Consider the following 18,573-nt stretch of genomic DNA (forward strand, 5'->3'; position numbering starts at 1 on the left):
GTCTGTGAAATCATAAGTCCATTGCAGGCCCTTTAAAAGAAGACTCCTAAGAATTCCACAGTTTCTTCTGCTGCCCCAACCGCCACTGGTTTTTACAGCCAGAGGTTATGGGGACTTATCTTCCTGGCACTAGACCCCTGGGCTGGGTGGTCTGGTGTGGGGCTGGGATCCCTTGCTCCCCGAGGTATCCCTCCTGATTTTCATCCACCACACCTGGGTGTAGGACAGCCTGTGCTGCATCACCTCATTTCTGTACCACCTACCTGTCTGGATGAATATGAGTTCTTTAATTCCTTGGTTGTCAGACTTCCATACAGCTTGATTTTTTGATGCTTCCACGTAATAGTTGTCTCGTAGTATAGTTGTAGTTTTTGCTGTGGTTGTGTCAGGAGGCGAGCTGTGTTTCCCTACACCTCCATCTTATAAGCACTTTCACCTACACTAATTGTGAAGTCCTTTAAAAACAAAGGCTCTTAGTTAGGCAGCTATTACCAGTCCCAGTTTACAGAATTAAAAACTGTGTCCCAAAGACATTATCATGTAGCTAGTAAATTATAGAAAAGGTACTAAAAACATCTATCTTCTGACTAGAAGAGTGAGAAATTCTGGAAAGTACTGAATGAGAAAGCAGATATTGTTCATTTTCATAACATTTTCAAGAGAAAAGAAGTAGTAGAAACTGAACATATGTGTTACACTAAGCGCAGGATCCCCCCAATGCTAAATTCTAAATTTGCTGCAATATTTTACAGAATTAGAGTGACATACTTAAGTGCTTAGCAACTCAATAAAGAGACCAACTAGTGAAGGTAATTAGCAATAAATGATCTGCTGTTTTAATATTCCCACCACATATTCTGAGTAGGTTCTGAAATATTAAATTAAGAATAATGATATCCTTCAGGAAGATATGCAAAACAGAAAAAATCTTCTATTTTGTGTGGTAAAATTTCCACTTGGTTCATGTTTTATTAATAAAAATTTGCTAACTATGGTACTCATATATTTCTAAAAATATTATTCTAGAAAGACTTGAAAAGGAATGGTGCACATACTCAGTAAGTGGCTATTTACCATAGATGAAAAATAGCACTTATATTTTCTTGGCTAATTAGCTGTTGAAAGGGGTTGTATATTTTCAGAACCACTCCAACATATAATTCAAATGTCTCTGTTATGAAACTCACCTTCACAAATAAACCCAGATGGCTTTTTGAAATATTTATTTAAGCTCTGACCTGTGTGGCTCAGTTGGTTGGGTATCATTCTGCAAATTGAAAGGTCACCAATTTGATTTCCGGTCAGGGCACACACCTGGGTTACAGGCCAGGTACCCTATTGGAGGTGTATACCAGAGGCAACAGATCAATGTTTCTCACATCGATGTTTCTCCCCCTCTGTCTCTCCCTCCCTTCCTTCTCTCTAAAACTAACTAAATAAAATCTTTTTAAAAAAAAAGAAGCACTTATTTAAAGTTCAAAATTTACATGTAAATTCAATTTTTACTATTTCTTGTCAAGTTTGGTTTCATGCAAGTCTAAGCAGACATACATTTTCTCAGAGGCTTCCATAACCAAAGATATTTATTTTAAACTGGAACAAAATTCCAAGTTGTCTTATAATAATACATTACCTGAGAAATTCATCAAGAATCACTGAGCAATGGATGACCCTTCCTTCCTTCCTTCCTTCCTTCCTCTCTTTCTGTCTTTTCTTTTCTTTTATTTCTTTACCGTTACTTGGCAGAAAACAGCCAGCCTTATGACTTCACAATATTGCTATGACGGTCATTTACAAGATCAGTTTCTGTACCCCTACATGTCGGCTGCTTAATTTCTGTGTAAGACTGACTTGCCTCTTGAAAATATCCCAGATTCATTTGAAATTCATTAACTTGCAATCCCAAGTGTTTTGTCATACCACTTATTTGGTTATAGTATGAATTAGAAGGAAAAGTGCATATTGGTCATAAGTAGGGAATAGCATTCAATGATATTTTCCAACTCTAGTTGATAGTGATGTCATTAATATGGATAAATCAAAATATCAAAAACAAGTGATTGTATCATGTTCACTCAGTTTACTTTGGTAGAGGGTGAGGACTCCACATGGACCTAAAAATATCACCATGAACTGCCTTCTGAATTTGCCCTCATGATAAACTCTGAAAAATAAGAAGCCAGGGAGCATAATTGTCATATATTGACATTCTAAACCTTGGGAGGTTTGGATTTAATTCTAGCTATAAATGTGACTATGTTGGGCTGAATGTTTATTACATAATTTTAAATACACTTCTCCCAAGATATTCCTCTTTGGAAGAGATGCTTGAATTTTACATAAAATATTTATGATTATGGTGCATGTCCTAAAGAAAGTAATGTGTAAGTGGCCACAAGGGAGTAGAGAATAATCCAAATCACCTAATGAGAATAGGCTACTTTCAGGACTGCATAATTCAAAGGGGTGTCATTCACATAGATCAGAACGTGAATGATGTTTCCTGTGTTTGTGCAAGTAAATAAAAATAGATTGGAATAAATGTAAATGGACTGAAATAGTAGCTTACACCTGTAATTCAATTTTCTCCAGGAATCAACAGAGTGTTGGGACCAACTGAGTTGGATTAATAATAGCAACCCAAATTTCTTTTTTTAAAGATCTTATTTATTTTATTTTTAGAGAAGGGAAGGAAGGGGGAAAGAGAGGGACAGAAACATCAGTGTGTGGTTGCCTTTGAGCACCCCCTACTGGGGACCTGACCCACAACCCAGGCATGTGTCCTGACTAGGAATTAAACCAGTGACCCTTTGGTTCACAGTCAGGAGCTCAATCCACTGAGCCACACGAGCCAGGGCCTAACCAAAATTTCTTATCCTTTTACCCTATACACTGAGTTCAGAGGGACCTCAGCCTTTGTTTCAGATTCCCATATTTTCAAATATTTCTGGTAATTCCCAAAGGGGATTTTACATGTTGTCATTAACAAGTCCAGGCAGCTATGTACATCACCAGCATTTGCTTTTAACTATTGCCATGTTCACTGAGTATTCCTGCCTCTGACAGGCCCTGCCTCTCTATCCTGTTGGACATGGCAGTCTTCTGCCAGAGCTCCCAGTCTATTATACCTGTTCCAAATGCCATTTTTATGTTTTCCTTTGGAGTTCACCATGCGAAGTGTCTTCCAATAGGTCATTGCCAGAGTTCATCATGCAAGTTTAGATAAACACTCAAACCATTGATGGGCACAGCTTTATACTACACAGGCTGGGACTCCAATCATAAGAGTAGGTCATAGTCTAGAAGTTACCAGGTTTTTTCACCGACATTCTGCCATTTAATTCACACAACAACAACCCTGTAAAGTGGATTAGATTATGCTGTGAAAGAAATCAAAATTCAGAGAGTAAACATTATTCATTCAAGGTCACTTAAACGTCTTGATAATATTAGGCAACTAGAGTCCTTCCTCTATAAGATTCATTGTTTTGCTGATTCTGCCTTATGAGGTGGCTTATTTCATTTTATTTGGAAAACTTTCTGCTGAATTAGGGCACCAAAATAAGAGGCATTAACAGAACGCCATGTTTAGGCACTATCAGCCTAATCATCATGGACAAGTCATAAGAGCAGTAATGATCACATCACATGATGCGACAGACCGTGCTTCATGTGGATAGACTTGGACTGACCAGACTAACAGTCTTACTATACAGAGAGTGGTTGCAGTGGACTGGTGGGGAAAGAAACCAGTTTGCATAGATTTGAGAAAAAGAGAGGGAAAAAAACGAAGAAAAAAAGGCTAGATTATTTTGAGATGATCAAGCTATTTACTTCAAGAAGCTTAGACTTCTTTGAATAATAAAGGACATAGATGAGTCATATGCAGCAAGAAATCTTTCCTACTTAGGAAAGGTAATTTTTTAGTATGTTTGATGACAAAGGAATGGAAGTAAAGAAAAATTGAAAGTACAAAGTAGAGGGAAGACATATTTATATAAAGTAGAGGACTAAAGAAGGCAGAAGGGATGGATCAAATGTACATTGTTACATGTTTATCACTGAATAATCTATATACTCATCCTCCTTTAGACATCTTTAGTATTCTCTCTCATTCGGTTGCCTTTCTGACAATATTGTCTGCACTATCTTTAGTTAAAGAAAAAATCCATAATTTTACTATAATTAAATTCATCAGTTTTTTTGGTACTTTTGGAATTTTGTTTAAAAACTCTTGAGTTCAGCCTGTTATAACAAAATACCCCAGGTGGGTTACAAATAACATAAATTTATTTCTCACAGTTCTGGAGGCTGGAAGTCTGAGATCAAGGTGACAGCATGATCAGGTTCTAGTGAGGACCTTCTTCTGGATTGCAGATGTCTGACTTTTCTTTGTATCCCCATGTGGCAGAAAGAGAGTCATAGCTCTCTAGGGTCTCTTGTAAGGGCACTAATCCCATCATGAGGGCCCCACCCTTATAACCTAATCATATCCCAAAGGCCTCACCTTCAAATACCATCACTTTGGGGATTAGGTTTTAACATATGAATTTTGAGGGGACATAAATCATTCAGTCCACAGAAAATATATCCTCCAAACCTAGATAATAAAAATAACCTATAAATTTTATTAACTTTATAGTGTTACCTTTCACATCTGGAGTCCCACATTATTTGTGGCTGTGGATAGGAAATCAGTCCTATTTTTCTTCATATAATAAACCAAATTTCTTAATATAATTTACTAAACAAATGCTCCTTTACACATGATTCATGGTCTCCTCTTTATTGCATGTTGAGCTCCCATATAAATGATATTTAAATTCTATTGAATTCCATTTAAAAGCATGATAAAAGCTTTATGGTAAATGTTTGCAATATATTTAGAATTTAAACCCTTTACAAAACTATAAACTCACAATGATAAATTTGTACTATCAATTTAAAATGAATGAGAGAGTACATCATATTTCAAAATTCTGTTGATGAGTATAGAAACAAAAACTTCATCAACCAGTTAAAATGCATATTTTCCCTCTCTTCCACAGATTATCTGAGGTGCATTTTGTAGGAGTGAGACAGAAGACTTTGCTAGTTCCTTATCTTTAAATGTTATTAATTTACCTATTTTTTTTAGCGACAGGAGAAGAGAGGGAGAAAGAGAGGGAGAGAAACACCAATCATTTGCCTCCTGCAAGCTCCAAACTCTCACCCAAGGCACGTGACCTTACCACAATCAATCCCACCACCTTTTGCTTTGTGGATGCCCAACCAACTGAGCTACACTAGTCAGGGCTAGTAGTTCATCTTTATAAGTATATTGGCACTCTCCTGTCAACTAAGTCCTTAGAGAATTGAGCATTAAGGTAATATGCCATAGGAAACCTCACCAAGAAGCTAGTTAAATGAGAGGATGTTAAAAGAAAAAAAACAACTAGATACTCATATCATATCCTTCTGCATACTCAGGGCCTAGAACAAAGAAGTTTCTGCAGACATCTATTTTGTTCTTAATTCTCATGTCCAGTGTGTTTTGTATTCTGTCAGTTATATGGATACTAGTAAAAATATGCTCCCTTTAGCTCACTTCTGGTCCTATACTTTCAGACCATGAAACCTAATATAAGAAGCATTTAGTTTTATGTCCTTGTTAGTATATTACCAATATGCCATCTGTAAACCAAGAGTCAGTGCTTGAATTTTCCTCTTGGGGAGTGTTTCTTATTCTATGAGAATGTAACACCTTGAGCATCATGTACACTATTATATAATCAGTGCCTGAAATTCTGAGGAATAATATTAAATAAATTCTTTTTCATTCAGCTTAACTAAGCTCCATAAACAGCAGGAAATTTAAAAGCCCTCTTCCAAGGAAGGGCACAGGGTTTTTGAACAATAAATAAAGTCTCAACAAAGACAAATTCAGGCTAGAAGATAGAAGATTCTAGAAGGATAGTCTGATACGGTTCCAGACTCTTTGCCCAGATCTTAGTGTTACCCTGTATATCAGATAGAAATGAAATGAGAATACAGTTTAAAAAATCTGATACTTTTCACTCAAATGTCTAATGTCCCCCGAAGCCTAAATGAAAAAGATCTGTTCTGCTTTATCTTATTCCTTTTGTCCTTTGCAATACCCATACTATGTTTTAAATCTGAATTAATCCTAATTGTTAGAAGAAATATTTATATGTAAAAGAAGTAATAAAAAATGACTGAAGAAAACTTGAAAAGTGATTTAAAAACAAAGAAGTCTTGTCCATTTAACTCACTTTATTCAGCACTTAGCCCAATGAGGGACCTTATCATTTTTTAACAGAAAAGAAGACAGATAAAAGTGCACTCCAAAAATGTAGAAGAGTATGGCCAAATATATATTTACATTTACATAATTTTTCCCCATTAAATAAAGCTGCATGCCACACATAAGGATATCTAAGGAGAGAAAGAATGGGTTGAAATAACAGTATTACCTTTGTGGTCTCAGCTTCCCCAGCTGTGAAATTAAAGCCCTGCAAAATATGATTTCCAAGGATCCTTACACTCTCCGATTCTCAGTCCTTCTGCCGACATTTATGCTGTATATAAAAAGATAACTTTCTGGTTATGTGTAAATTTCCAAGAAGGCAAATCTTTACCTGATTCAAATTAAAAAAAAGTACCCGACATCCTGGCTGGTGTGGCTCAGTGGATTGAGTGCCAGCCTGTGAGCCAAAGGGTCACTGGTTTGATTCCCAGTCAGGGCACATGCCTAGGATGTGAGCTGGGTCCCCTGTGAGAAGCAACAGATCAATGTATCTCTTGCCCAGTGCTATTTCTCTCCCTTTCTTTCTCCCTCCCTTTCCCTCTCTTTAAGAGTAAATAAACAAAATCTTTTTAAAAAATTAAAAGTTGGGGGGGAGCACTTGAAGATTAAACATTACCTGCTTTGACATTTCTCAGCATTATTGGAGTTTGGTTATAAGTTCTATAAGAAAAATCATAGGACACTGATGATTAGGAGTGTAAAGCTCCATGAGCACTTGTACAGTGTGAACTATTATTAGATTTTAAAGGCACTGGGGAAATCTGCTTGAGAATTTGGACAGATGCCCTTGAATTCATGTGCTTAATGTTAATTTTCATTCCTAAAAGCTCCATGCAGTGCTGTATAGCAGAGGTCATTTGATGCTGATCAAAACTATCTTGTCCAGGGGGCATAATGCTGAAGGGAGTGGTCATGCAAAGGAGAAGAGGCAAGTGAGTCGAGGTGCTGGATGTGGCCAGTCTGAATCAAAAGGAAAACAAGAAGAAAGGTCATATTAAAGAAATGAAGTTTCTCCGTGGTCACAGCCTGAAAGAGGAAGACTGGTCATAATGCCATGAAGAAAACAGACTGTGAACTTGGTTCCTTCCTCCTTAGATTAGCAGGAAAGAGAAATTGGATAATAGCCTCTGAATTTCTATCGTTCTGTCTGCTCCTTTGAGTCAGTGAGTCGATCCTGCCAATGATGTGTAGTGCTGTCATGAGCAAAGGTTGCTTCATCTTACCTGCTACCCTAGGGTACGGTCTTAACTTTCTTATTAAGGTTTCAGCAAAGAATCAGAGAGAGGGGTTTTTTTTTTTTTTTTGAAGCTGGGTTGATTAAACCATTCCTGCTTCTGCACCTTACACTTTATCACTGTGACATAACATGAAGAATAAAAAACATTTTTCACCCAGTGCTAACCTTTTTTGCTCTCATTTATCTTTTTTTTACCTTGGATCCTAATTCAGTGTCTATATCCGTAGTCTATAAAAATGGACCAGGGGTCTATTTTAATTTAATATAAATATTTTAACAGTAGACAATTTGGCAAACACCATACTAAACAATAAATGTCACTAAGTCTTCTGAGTGTTTGAGTGCTGCATAAGTGTGCAAATATTTACATGAAATTATATTCACAGATATCCATTCTCATAGAAATACATTCTGTGTATTTAACATAAATATTTTAATAGTTGACAATTTGGCAAATACAATACTAATAAATGTCTGTAAGTCTTCTGAGTGTTTGAGTGTTGCATAAGTGTGCAAATATTTACATGAAATTACATTCATGTAATTGTACGTGAGAATGGATATTCTCAGAGCAATACATTCTGTGTTTTAAATTTGTAATTTAAGTTTTTATGAACACTCATCTCTGTCTTATAAATACTTGCAAATTGCCAGCCCATATATAATGGTTCTCAATTTTCACTCCCCCAGTATTGTCAAAACATCGATTTAAGAAAATTTAGACTGGCAAGAGACCCCTAGAAATCTAGTCCTAACTTTGCATTTTGCGTATACAGAAACTGAGGCACAGATGAAAGAAGAGACTTGGCCAAAGTCACACAGTTAGTGGCATGGGAGTGACAAAATATATTGTCTTCTCTGAGTCTGGTAGCCTCTCCATTGTGCCCTACCCACTACTGCCAATTAGGCAGTGTGCTACACAAAAGGAACTGAAACTACAACTCATTTCCCTCAAAAGACAAGTTCTCCCATCCCATCAAATTGGCTGGCAAGTTTTATTACTTTTATGTCCTAGTCCTCTAAGACCTGGCTCCAATATCACCTCTCCTCTGAAATGCCTTCTTCAGTCCTACCAAGGACGGTTAGTCTTTTTTTTTTTAATTTTTCATTTATTTAGTTTTAGAGAGAGAGCAAGGGATAGAGAAGGAGAGGGAGAGAAACATCGATATGAGAAATATCTATCAGTTGCCTCTCATATGTGCCAGACCAGGGACTGAACCCACAACCCAGGCATGTGGCCTGACTGGGAATCAAAGCAGTGACCTTTTGCTTTGCGGGATGACGCCCAACCAACTGAGCCACACCAGTCAGGGTGAATTAGTTACTCTTAATGACATATTATAATTTTTTCTCCTTATGCCTTTTACTCTCTCAATGACTAGTCTTTGAAATCGTCATAGCCAGGGGCCATGTTTCATGCATATCACTATAACCATGTATTAGATTCCCCTGGATGTTGCAATAAATTACCAAAAACCTAGTGGCTTAAAAGAACAGAATTTTGTTCTCATAGTTCTGGAGATCAGAAGTCTGAACTCAGTTTCACTTGGTCAAAATCAAGGTGTTAGCCAGGCCCTACTCCCTCCAGAGGCTCTGTGAGAGAATCTGTTCCTTATTTCTTCTGAATTCTTGGGGCTGCCAGCATCATTTGGCTTTTGTCCTCATCACTCCAATCCATGCTTCTGTGATAACATCATACTCTCCCCTTCTGTTTGTGTCAAATCTCCCTCTATCTCCTGCTGACAAGGATATGTATGATTGCATTTGGGACCCCATCTCAATGTATTCACAGCTGAAAAGTCTTATTTTTTTCATTTTAAATGATTTCATTTATTTCTAGAGAGGGGAAGGGAAGGAGAAAGAGAGGGAAAGAAATATCAATGTGTGGTTGCCTCTTGCACGCCCCCTATTGGGAACCTGGCCCACAACCCAGGCATGTGCCCTGACTGGGAATCAAACCAGAGACCCTTTGGTCCGAAGCCTGCACTCAGTCCACTGAGCCACACCAGCCAGGGCTGCAAAGTCTTATTTTTTTTCCCATACAAAGTGATACTCACAGGTTCCAGAGATTAGGATATGGATACTATCTTTGGGGTGGGGGGGTCATTACTCAGCTTACTGAGAACCATACTTTATAGACCAGGATCTGGCTGGTTCATAGCACAAAGAGTCTATATTTATATAGTTCTTATTATATTTTTAAAGCACAGTTTGCAAGGTCAAATTTCTCCACTTGGCCTTATCAGTCTAGGGAAACCATTTGCACTCAAGATGAGAAGCAGAGATTCAGATTTCAACTGTCTAATGATGAATTGATTTCACAGTTCAAATACAGTCACCTTGGGTTATGATAACTGTTTGGAATTTAAAAATGCTTATTTTCTACTGAAAGCATTTGTATATTGTAGAAAGTTAAGGGGGGAAAACAAAAGAAAATATAAACAAAAAATAAAAATCACCTGTGATTCCTTCACCTATAGATAATTACTATTAACATCAGTTTATATTTAATATATGTACTCCTAATATTGTAGATTATACCATTTTATTATCGTAATATACATATATATCATATTCTCTTAAATGACTTCAATCATACTATATGGAATGTTCTTGTAGCGGACTTTCATTCACTAGGCATTATATCATCAGATTTTCTCATGTCATTAAAAACTCCCTGTTAACATCATTTTAATAGTTGCATAATGTTCCATCATTCAGATGTACCATAATTCACTTTACTATTCCCTTGATGTTATTTAGTTGCGCTCTTTGTGATTGACTCTTTACAGTACTGAGTTATAATACAATGAAAGGCACTTATCAACGTTATTCAGTATTGGTAGAAATTGAATTTATTCTCAATGACTGGAAAATATATACTTCCATATAGCCACATTTTACAGAAAGTATTAAAGTACAGGTGGTTAGACCATGTGTCACCCTATTTCATAGCTCAGTTACCTGTGGCCCAGCGCTCTGTAGCATAAGTGTGTTAAGAGCCAGAGAGTATGGAATAGGAAGAGACGTGTGGCAAATAGGGAAGGGTTTAGAGAGGGACAACCTGAAGTACTTCCTTAAGGGATAAAGACCAATTCAGTTCCTAATGCAGCCAGACAAAGCATGGGACACCCAGGAGACAAGTAAGGTTAGATGAGGAGCCCTGGCTGGTGTGGCTCAGTGGATTGAGTGCCAGCCTGAGAACCAAAGGCTTGCTGGTATGATTCCCAGTTATGGCACATGCTGGGGTTGTGGGCCAGGTCCCCAGTGCAGGGACGCGTGAGAGGCAACCACTTACTGATGTGTCTCTCTCTGTCTCCCTCCCTTCCCCTCTCTCTAAAAATAAATCAATAAAATATTTTTTTCAATAAAATATTTTTTAAAAAAGAAAAGGTTAGATGAGGAGCTGCCACTGAGTAGCTTGATTACCTCCAGCAGGCCTGGCAAGATGCAGGAATTTTGAAAGCTGGAGGGAAAGTAGAAAAAATGAAGAATGATTAAGACTAACACTTTTATACCTGAAGGGCCAGAGTAATTCTATTAGGTAGGGAGACATGATTTGTGTTTTGTTTCTTTTTAATCCACATTGACTTCTCATTCCCTGTGCCCTTGCCAAAGTCATACAGTGACTGGCCATCACTTTTCATAATTCGATATATAAGAGCCTGCCATGTGCTATGCTCCATGCAAGTGATTTTACATATATTATCTCTATTCATCCTCATATCAACCCCATGACATTGTATTATTATCCCTGTGTTACAGATAAAGATAACTGATGCTCTGTAAGGTAAACAGACACTCAAGACTGGACAGTCACAATGTACTGATTCCAAAACTCTGTTCTTAACTTTTATCCTCTATCTTCATTGCCAACTTAGGGCATTACAGGTCTTATCTCAAGGTATTCTGGTTCTGTGATTCCAGCTGGCACATAACCCAAGCACTTCATAAATGTGTAACTTTGGGTACACAGAAAATGCTGAAACTGAATCCTCATATGATCTCCCTCCTAGAAAAACAACCTAAAGCTTATGACTCACCTCCAACGAGTCAGTTATGTCTTGGACATTCGGTTGCTTTCAATCTCCTCAGTACTGACTGACTTAGAATCTGTAAACACACAGAACCGTCACCGTGTTACCATTAGCACAACTCAGGGATTATTTGAAAGAAAAATGACTTTTAAGAGAGATCAAATTAGAGATAAAGATGCCTTTAAATAGTATAACTTCATACTTGAATTATTAGCAAGAAATTCTGAGCATTAACAAACACACTTGCTCATATTAAGACAAGAAAGATATCTTGCTTTATTTAAATGATTTCTCTCTTCTTCACAACAATTGACCACTCACTCATAACATTATATTTAATATCAACTATCATGACATTGATTTGATTGAATTATATATAATGAAGTAGGAGGAATCTGAATTAATTTCTTTTGGCCATGAACCAGTTTTACCTAGACTGTCTAAAACTTAGCTAAATTTTAATTTTTCCCCCGACTTAACTTACTTTCCCATAATTCCTACTTTACATACATGCGGTTTTATTTCTATTCTCTATGATAACCCATTACACTTTAGATCTGTTATTTTTGCCTGGTCAAAGTTGTAGAGTAATTAAACACTAGGGCTAAGTCAACACTGTTTTCTGCCTTTCTGGCCCATTTATATTCTCTGATTAGATTACAATGTTAGGACTGTAAAATACCAGAATTTTTAAAGTGCTTCAATGTTTAGTCAATGCAAATAGTCTTTTACTACCAGGAACGCCTTCCAACAGTACCGTAAAATGGTTTATGAACATTTTATTGAGCATTTTTATTGACAGAAAACTCATTAAATCTTTTTCTAACATTTTATTTATTTATTTTTAGAGGGAGGGGAAGGGAGAAAGAAAGGAAGGAAGAGAAACATCAATGCGTGGTTACCTCTTATGTGTCCCCTACTGGGGACCTGGCCTGCAACCCAGGTATGTGCCCTGACTGGGAATTGAATTAGTGACCCTTTGTTTCACACACAGTGTGGTGCTCAATCCACTGAGCCACACCAGCCAGGATAAACTCATTAAATCTTGAGGTGGTCTATTTTATTTGGGGGCACTTGGAGCCATTTTTCCCTTATTTTGACCAAAATTCACCTCCACAAGATTTCCTTTAATTAGTCCTAGTTTTATCTGATGAGGCCACACAGAAAAGTCTAATTTCTCTTTCACTGGTTTATAGTTGCAATATTACAACATTCTGGTACTGATATGAAATAACTAATGATAATAACTAATCATTAGATAGTGCTCACTATATGCCAGGAACTGTGCTAAGTGTTTTACATATATTAACACATTGTAATACAATAATTCCACACAGTAGATTTCGTTATTATCCTCATTTTACAGGCAGGAGATTAAAACACAGAGAGAGCAAATAACTCGAAAAGGTCATGCAGTTGGTGAGGGGTAGAGCCAAGATTCTCACTCAGGCTCTGTGGCTGAGACCACTGGACTGTATATATTAAACCTGATTTATATTATATGATATTATGTTTATATATATATATATATGCTACGTTTTATTATATTATGGATTCTAAATGGGTTAAGGAGTTATATGCAAAGCATCAAGTCATGAGAAAACATAAATAAATATATATTTCTGATCTCTTTCCAACACAGTTCTCAGAATCTAGGCTAGAATCCTAATGGGGAAAATTAGACTATCTGTTTCTGGGTAATGATTTATAGCACAGGTGGCAAACAGAAGGCCCACAGGCCGAATCCGACCCTCCACCTTGTTTTATCTGGCCTGGCACCTTGTTTCTACCTGGTGGCAGCACTGAGATCTCACTTAACTGTTAAGGAGTAGTTACATTCATATAGTCCTAAAATTACATTTGGCCCTTTGAAGGCAACTGTGAGACTGATGTGGCTGGCCCCTGGTGAAAATGAGTTTAATACCCCTGATTTCTAGGTACTGACATATGGCCACCTACCATACTGAAGTCCACCAGTCAACAGGACCATGTATGTGCTGGTGTGGCTCAGTGAATGGAGCACTGGCCCGAGAACCAAAGAATCGCCAGTTTGATCTCAGTCAGGGCACATGTCTAGGTTGTAGGTTTGGTCCCAGGTAGGAGCAAGTTTGGTCACGGCATGTTCAGGAGGCAACTGATCAATGTTTCCCTCACACACTGATGTTTCTCAACCTCTACACCTCCCTCTCTTCCCCTCTCTCTGAAAATGAACAAAATCTTTAAAAAATAAATTAATTAAAAATAAAAGTGTACAGAGAATAATAGGTCACATACAAAAATTCAGGAGTTTTAGTGCCATCAAACTCCTTAATAGCAATATTAGAAGATAATTTGTTAATGGAGCAGTGCCTTCAAAATGAGAGAAAATTATATTCAACTTTGAATTCTCTGTCAAGAAAAAAATATCAATCAACAGTGTGAGGAAAACATTTTCTAATAAGCAATGTCTACAAATTTATCTTCCTTGCAATTTAAAAAATAAAATTATGGAAAATTTGTTATACCAAAATAAGGGAGAAAACCAAGAAAGAGAAAAAGATGGGATCTAGCAATCAGAAGACTCCACATAAGAAATTTCCAACATAATGACAACTCTTAGATCACTGAATGTGATCTTTGAATATAAGTCAGGTCACTTTTCTCCCCTGATTAAAAACTGTAATGTCTTCACCTCACACTTACAACAACATAAACACTCTTTTTGGCGGCCCTGGCTGATGTAGCTCAGTGGATTGAGCTCAAGCTGCGAACCAAAGGATTGCCAGTTCGGTTCCCAGTCAGGGTACATTCCTGGGTTGCGGGTCAGGTCCCCAGTAGGGGGTGCGTGAGAGGCAACCACAGATGTTTCTCTCCTTCTCTTTCTCCTTCTCCTCCCCTCTCTAAAAATAAAATACATAAAATCTTTAAAGAAGGAACTCTTTGGGGGGGGCCTATTTCTTCCACTTCAGTTTGTAGTACCCTCCTTCTGTCTGTAATGCTGTGCCCTGACTGGGAATCTGTTGCAAGTGATACTCTGACCTGACAAGTATCTGAGTATCCACGCTATGGTCTCTTCTATAACCCAGCCTCTAGTCTTTGTCACAGGCCAGAGGCACCTGGCCACCTATATAACCACCCGACAAGCAACATACATAGCAAGGAATAACAGTGAGTCAACAAAGGTGACTATGTTATTTACTCAGCTCTTATTGATGCAGGTTCAATCTCAATTAATAATGATCAATCAATGGTGATAACACTCAGAAACAATCAGTAACAATATCACAGGAGAAAATCATGGGATAACAAACCTGAGTCCAAAGAATCCAGTGGCAGTCCCAGTCTGCAAGGCAGCAGGTTAGCGTCTAACAAGGAACAGTCCTCAGTGGCTTCGGCATCAGCTAGAGCAGGCACGATCAGAGCAGCAGCAAACTCTCCCTCTAGGCTGTCTCAGCAGTCCCTCTAAATGCTCCTGCTTTTATGTTCCTCTTGATTACTGAATCATGTTGTTTTTGTACAATCTCTCACACACAGGTTGCTTTCCTCAGTCCCAATAAACACTTTGTTTGTGTCACTTCTGGTACTCTGCTGTGTTATGTTGTTTACCAGGTTGCCCTGCACATGCTCTAAACATGGCGTCAGTCCTGCTCTCCACAGAATCGAACTGGCAGCATTTTGGTTGGCAGGACAACACCTAACCAACTGAGCCATGCCCAACTAGGGTGAAATACATACTTTTTAATGGTGCGGTCAAATTGCACAGAAGAGATCAAGTGCAATAACTATGATAAAACAGGCACAGCAATCCATTTGTGGGGAATGGTGAAAAACCATTATAGTAGAGAAAAGTCTGCAGGGAGCTACAAAAGATATTGCAGCATTGCAGCAGAGACACTCATGAGAAATCAAGTGATGTTGTAAACAACGGTTATTTTATTTATAGCTGCCACTCGTTTAGTTTATTGTAGGTTATACCTTGCTCTAGGGGCTGGATATACTTTGATCTGATTTAATGCTCATGACAACTCTAGGAACTTAAGTATTATAATTGTCTCCATTTTACCTAAAAGACAGTTCAGATGGATTAGGTCCCTTGCCCAAGGCCATATCGTTAAGATATGATGAAACTAGGATTTGACTCCAAATTTGTTTTTCTACCATGATAGCTGGACTTCATGGCTGCCATTTATGATGTTTATTATATACCAGGTAATGCAGTAGTCTATGTCTCTATATTATCTTATTTTGTGGCAACTAGTCCAAGCAGTCTCCCACTCCAGGCTGTGAGTGCCCTGACCTTCAGAAACAACCCTTGCTACGATTGCTTGGGATTGGGGAACACAGTCCTTGGTAGGGTCTTCATCATATGAATTGACAGCCTTTCTCTCTACTGTTCAAACTTTCTCTCTCCTCATTTTAACTTCACTCAGTTCCACTTATCTGAATTCATCCTTCAGCCTTATATTGACAAAAGCCTTGACTTGCAGTGACTCAGAGCACTTTCTATTATATAAAAAACGTGTTAAAAAACTTTAGCTTATTTTTTTAACACAAGTTTATTCAACACAAAATAATGCCTCCAACTTTACTGAGGTAGTTGATTACATCCACGACTAAATCTGCCTCTAAAGTGGAATTCAGTTGCTGACCTAGCCCCAGCCTCAGCTTCCTCATCCGCACCAGGGGGCACAGCACTCTGTCTGTAAGTGTCTGTCGGACAGCTTCCCCTTGTGTGAGTCTGGCAGGTCCCTCACCCTCCAGACCTTTGGGCCTTGGCCTGCCAGTCTCAGGCTGGCTTGTAGCACAAAGTGGCAGGCATGATCTCAGGGGGCAGGTGCAGGTAATCACAGAGATACTGGATGCCCTTTTTGATAAGGTACCAGCAAAAATGTCTCCAGGCAAACTGTTCCTTTACATAGCTTCATGATTTGAGAGACTGCATGGCTTTCATCACGGGAAGATGAGGCATGTTCTTGTCTGCCCACTCAGGGTGTTTAGGCATGTGCCCATCCTTCTTTGCCACCATCAATCCCTCCTTAAAAAGGAGTTCATACAAGAAAAATACTGTTCTTCTTGGGCATCAATATCGTGACAACTGCTATGTATGGGCTTGGAGCTGAAAAGGCAAAGCAAAAAGCAGGGGTTTTTTTTAATGTCATAAAATAGTGTCCTGGAGCAATGACTTTTAATATGAAAAATCATCTGAGATTCTGAATAGCAGAGACAAAGTGCACAGATGGTACAGACATTACTTAACTGGAGGAAAATGATTATATCCATAATTTAGATAGCACAGCAAAGATGCATCTTTGAGAGAGCACAAGAGTACCACCTTCACCATTACTTTGCTTCTTAATAACTGACCTGCAACAGAAGAGCAGGTAAAGCAATAGGACACATCAACCTGATTTTCCTGAAATTGCTGTCAAAGAGCATCCACTTAATCTTGATTCCAAAGAAAAAACACCAAGAGAGAGCTAGAATTCTTAGCAAACTATGGCAAAGATGGTACGGATTTTATAGTAGAAACTCATCCTTTTTTCTAAAAGTCAGACTGAATCAAGAATCTGAAGCTGTGGAGGCAAAAGGCACAATGATACTGCATATTCTCAATGCTTTGAATATAATGCCCCTGCATTTGATTTCACTTACATTAGGGACATATAAATGTGAAATATTCTAATTTATTCATTCTCTGCCTCTCTCTCTCTCTCTCTCTCTCCCCCTCCCTTCTTCCCTCTCCATGTATAATCAGTATGTTACCTAGAGATAGGCCATATTTCCCCTACCCCCAACATCACTACCAAATGCCCCCATGCTGGAAGCTGATTGTTTTTTTAAATATATTTTATTGATTATGTCATTACAGTTGTTCTATTTCCCCCTTCATTCCTCTCCACCCTGCAAACCCCTCCCCTAAAATTCCCCCCCCTTTAGTTTATGACCATGTGTATCGAGTTCTTTAGATTCTATATTTCTCCTACTATTCTTGCCCTCTCCCCTATCTATTTTCTATCTATGATCTATGCTACTTATTTTCTGTACCTTCTCCCCCCTTCTCCTCCTCCCACTCCCCTGTTGCTAACCCTCCATGTGATCTCCATTTCTATGGTTCTGCTCCTGATCTAGCTGTCCTCTTAGTTTGCTTTTGTTTCAGGTGTGGGTCTTAATAACTGTGAGTTTGCTGTCCTTTCACTGTTCATATTTTTTATCTTCTTTTTCTTAGAGAAGTCCCTTTAACATTTCATATAATAAGGGCTTGGTGATGATGAACTCCTTGAATTTGATCTTATCTGAGAAGCACTTTATCTGCCCTTCCATTCTAAATGAAAGCTTTGCTGGATAGATCAATCTTGGATGTAGTTTTTTGGATTTCATGACTTGGAATACCTCTTTCCAGCCCCTTCTTGCCTGTAAAGTCTCTTTTGAGAAATCAAGTGACAATCTGATGGGAACTGCTTTGTAGGTGACTGTCCCCTTATCTCTTGCTGCTTCTAGGATTCTCTCCTTTATTTTAATCTTGGCTAATGTAATTATGATGTGTTTTGGTGTGTTCCTTCTTGGGTCCAACTTCTTTGGGACTCTCTGAGTTCCTGGATTTCCTGGAAGTCTATTGCCTTTGCCAGATTGGGCAAGTTCTCTTTTATTATTTGTTCAAATAAGATTTCCACTTGCTCTTTCCCTTCCCCTTCTGGTACCCCTATAATTCAGATGTTGGGGCATTTAAAGATGTCCTGGAGGCTCCTTAGCCTCTCCTCATTTTTTTGAATTCTTGTTTCTTCATATTTTTCTGTTTGGTCATTTTTTTCTTCCTTCTGGTCCACTCCCTTGATTTGAGTCCCAGTTTCCTTTCCATCACTATTGCTTTTCCTGTGCATTTTCCTTCATTTCAATTAGTTTAGCCTTCATATGTTCCTCTAATTTGTGGCTAAAATTAACCAGTTCTGGGAGCATCCTGATTACGAGTGTTTTGAACTGTGCCTCTGATAGGTTGGCAATTTCTTGGTCACTTA

General features: G+C 38.1%; 1 pseudogene; it reads right to left on the bottom strand.

The window, feature by feature from the left end:
• Positions 1–16,145: 16,145 nt before the first annotated feature.
• LOC119055551 (40S ribosomal protein S10-like) lies at positions 16,146–17,377 on the bottom strand (annotated as a pseudogene).
• Positions 17,378–18,573: the final 1,196 nt, after the last annotated feature.

The sequence above is a fragment of the Artibeus jamaicensis genome, unplaced genomic scaffold, assembly GCF_021234435.1.
Source record: "Artibeus jamaicensis isolate MK-2021 breed Jamaican fruit bat unplaced genomic scaffold, CSHL_Jam_final contig_240, whole genome shotgun sequence".
In the NCBI taxonomy this organism is placed as follows: Eukaryota; Metazoa; Chordata; class Mammalia; order Chiroptera; family Phyllostomidae; genus Artibeus; species Artibeus jamaicensis.